The sequence below is a fragment of the Oryctolagus cuniculus genome, chromosome 3 (assembly GCF_051225735.1).
Source record: "Oryctolagus cuniculus isolate XC-2025 breed Fujian yellow rabbit chromosome 3, ASM5122573v1, whole genome shotgun sequence".
Classification (NCBI taxonomy): Eukaryota; Metazoa; Chordata; class Mammalia; order Lagomorpha; family Leporidae; genus Oryctolagus; species Oryctolagus cuniculus.
In genome coordinates, this window is record NC_142869.1 from 43,645,598 (window position 1) to 43,649,770 (window position 4,173).

The following is a 4,173-nucleotide window of genomic DNA, read 5'->3' on the forward strand; positions in this document are numbered from 1 at the left end:
AAGTTTAGAAGCTTTAGTATCTCATAGTTTCTGTGGGTCAGATAGCTAAGCATGCTTGTTGTGTCCTACATTTAGGGTCCCACAAGTCTGCAAACCATTGTTGGCAGAATTCATATCCTGTGGTTGTAGGACTGAAAGCTACAGCTTCTTGTGGATGGTCATCTGGAGCCGACCTTCACCTCCTTGAGATCACAAAGAGAGTTTGGCTACCACTCCTTGCCATATAGGCTCTCCCATCATGGCTACTTACATTGTTAAGTAAAAAGACTCTAATGTGACTCTTTTGGCAAGACAGAATCTTATATAACATAGTCTAAGCACAGGAGTGATCTCCCATCACCTGTGTTGTATTCCGCACATTGGAAGTGAGTGACCACAAGGCTTGTCCATATTCAAGGGGAGAGAGGTTCACAAAGGTGTGAACATGAGGCAGGATCGAGGGATCCCCTTTGTCTGTCACAGGGAGAAAAGATGAGTTCAACTTGGAAATGCTGAATTTCATGTTAACATTCAAGAAAAAATATCCAATGGGATATCTGAGCCTGGAACAAGAAGAGAGGTTTAGGGACAAAGCTGTAAATCCAGAATCCACTTGTAGATCTATACACAGTGGCTCAGATAGTGGAAGTAAACGAAATTACACAGGAGGAGTGTGTATGCTGAAAGAAGGCAGCCCACTTTGGAGATGGCAGTGAATTAACATCTTCTTTCACAGTAAAACAAAACCCACTTCTGTTTTCACCCTACCTATGCCATTGTTTATTTTGTTTGCTTTTCTCTGAACTTTTACTTATTTCAGTATATTACATTAAATAGGTTACAATGACATACTTGGTTTGGCTCTTTAGATTTAGTCAGAATTAATAAAAAAATGTAAAGTGTTTAACTTACAGAATTATATAAACTAGACAGTAATGTTAGTTGTTTCAGTGTTGTAGTAAACAATCAAAAGAAGTTTAAAAAGAAAGGGTATAAAGTGAGGGCTAAGAGAAGGTGGAATTTCTCTTTGGAGTAATAAAATTCCCTAAATTGTGGTAATTCATGCATAAGCCTGTGAACACACTAAATACCATCAAATTGCACACTTTTAGTGAGTGAATTGTATTGAATTCTATCTTAATAAAACTTTCAAAAAGAAGAGTGGGGCAATGTACTTATTTACTAACAGCATTTGTTCCAACTGCCACATCTCTGTTTTCCATTTAAGGCAAGATAATGGATAGAACACCAGCAATTCTAAGGTTGCTCAATTGACAAGAAGCCAGAATCTACTATTCTCTTGATGCTTCTCTAAGTTGTCATTGAGGAAAGACAAATCTACCATGCTCTTCAAAGATCTCTCTCTCTCTCTCTCTCTCTCTCTCTCTGTATCTCTCTCCATCTCTTTCTTTTTTGTATTACCTAGTGCATACTGTTTAATAACTGTAGTGTTCAAATAAAAAATTTTTAATTTAGTAATTAAAATTTTAATTTGTGATTGATAGGAGAAAGCAGTTAATGTATAATTTTACAGTTAACTATGTATTTTTGATAATTTTAAAAGGAATTTATTGATACATTAGATTCTCAAGATCACAGCAAATGCATGGTAATTATTGCATAACAACTCTCACATTAATGTGAATTTAATACAAAGAGAACAGATTCAGTGTAGTTCAAAGACACAATTCTTTTTTTTTATTAAAAATTTCCTTTATTTTTCTGTTGAATCAAGCACTAGCTACCAGTTAGTTAAATTTTTTTGTGTGCCCTCTAAAATTTAGCACAGTTAGCATTGCCTTATCAATAATCAAATAGGTCCCAGTGGTTATATCCATATTTAGATTGTCCACGTGGTCAGGAACTCTTTTATTGGTTTGCTTTAGTTTTTAGTTCTTGGTTATATCGCCAAATGCGAAAGAGTTGAGAAGCTCCTGCTGCCCCCACAAAGAAATTAACAGCAAATAGACTCCAATTTTTTGGAATAATTACGAGGGAGTATCTTGACCAAATAAACCCTGTAGCCATCAAAACAGCAGACTGAGCTGTGCTGAGTTTTTCTGCAGGTCTTGCCATGTCAGCCAATCCAGCACACACCAATCCCCATTTCATAATTGGAGCCCAGAAGAAAACTGTGCGGGGACCTGCCAGGTGGTTGTACAACGGCCTCAATTTCTCGGGCAGCATCAGCTCCACTTTATCCAGGAGCCGGTGGTAGGCGGCCCGCAGGCCTCGGGCGCTGGCAGCTGACATGATCAAACACACAATTCTAAGAATATAGTGATGCTTCCTTCTTCCTTCCCTCTCTCTTCCTTTTGAAATTTTTACAATAACATATTTTTAATTTACGTTTTAGTCAAAGGCTTAATGCTCTGATAAATAGAGAGTTCAAAAGGTAAAAAAAGATAAGATTATGGTTAAGAAGGATTAAAGATAAGGTCTACAAGCACTAATCAAATGAAAAGTTATCAATTTCACTCATAAACAGTAAATTGAAAATAATCAAAGAACATTAACACTATTGTGTTCTTATTAACACTATAGTAGTATAACATTCTTAAGCATTTGCTTGAAAAATATATAAGACAAAGTTTGATATATTATAGCAATATTGATACACATGGGCATTTCTTTTTTTTTATTATTTAAAAAAATTTTTAGCTCCCACACATGAAAGAGAATATGTGGTATTTGTTTTTCTGTGGATTATTTCACTCAATATGATATCCTCCATTTGCATCTATATGATGCACTTGGTAGAATTTCATTCTTTTTTGTAGCTGAATAATATTCATTCTTTACTCATTCATCTGTATATGCATATACAAACTTTCTTTACTCATTCATTTGATGATGGACACCTTGGCTGAGTCCATATTTTGGCTATTGTGACCAGTATTGCATTGAACATGGTGGTGCAGGTATCTCTTATACAACATGTCCATATCTTTTGGGTATATACCCAGTAGTGGGATTGCTGGGTCTTATGGCAAGTCTATTTCTAGTTTTGAAATAAATCTCCACATCATTGTCCATACTGGCTGCATTAATTTACGTTTCTACCAACAGCATATACGTTTTACCCTTTCTCCACATCCTCCACAGAATTTGCTACTTTCTGTCTTTTGGATAATAGCCTTTCTGTCAGGGATGAGGTGATATATCTTTGTAGCTTTGATTTGCATTTCCCTGATGGCTAGTGATACTGAAAATTTCTCATATTTTTTTGGCCATTTGTATTCTTTTTATAAATATATGTATTGATTTACTTGAAAGTCGGAGTTACACAGAGAGAGAAGGAGAGGCAGAGGGAGAGAGAGAGGAAGGGAGGGAGGGAGAGAGTCTTCCATCTGCTGGTTCTTTTATGATTCCATATTCCATACAAATTTTAGGATTATTTTATTTACTTCTGTAAAGAATGTCAATGGGATTTTGATAAGGGTTGTATTGAATCTGAAGATTGCTTTAGGTAGTATAGACATTTTAATTATATTAATTCTTCTAATCAATGAGAAAGGAATATATTTCCATTTTTTGGTTAATGATCTGAGGGGAAATGTTTTCAGCTTTTCCTCATTTAGGATCATATTGGCTGTTGGTTCCTCCTATACTTAATTTGTGGAGAATTTTATCATGAAGGAACACTGAATCTTTTTTTTTTTTTTTGACAGGCCCAAATGCTTTCTTCACCTCTATTGAGATGACTATTTGAAACCGATTTGCTTATTAATATTTCTGAAATCAATAAGTTGTGTGAGTTCCTGCCATGTATTCAGAGAAGAATTCTGAATCCTGGCTTAAATAGACCAGGCGACCTGGTAAGTTTTTGAGCTTTTTATTCAGTGAGAGACATGCATAGAAGAGTGAGGGCTCTATCTAAGAGAGAAAGAGAAACCTAGATCCATACCAAGCCTAGAATAGGCCAAAAGCTACGTGCAGCAAGCGTTTGGTTAAGAGCAACTACTATTAGCAGCTTATCATGGGCTGCGAGGCGAAGGCAGAGAGCACAGGCGGCCCAAAAGCTACGTGCCCTGAAGACGCAGGTCAACAAAGGTCCATAATGTTGGAAAAGAAAGGGCAGCAAGAAAAAGGGCAGGGCCTACCATGTTCCATGCCTTTTATCCACTTCTAAAGGGGCGTGGTTAATTAGTCTGATTGGCAGGTGGGCATACAGGTGAGGTCAGGCAGGGGCAT

The 4,173-nt window shown here is 36.6% G+C and overlaps 1 pseudogene; it reads right to left on the reverse strand.

Annotated features, from left to right (window-relative positions):
• Positions 1-1,833: 1,833 nt before the first annotated feature.
• Positions 1,834-2,232, reverse strand: LOC100347734 (mitochondrial pyruvate carrier 2 pseudogene; annotated as a pseudogene).
• Between the last annotated feature and the right edge of the window lie 1,941 nt (positions 2,233-4,173).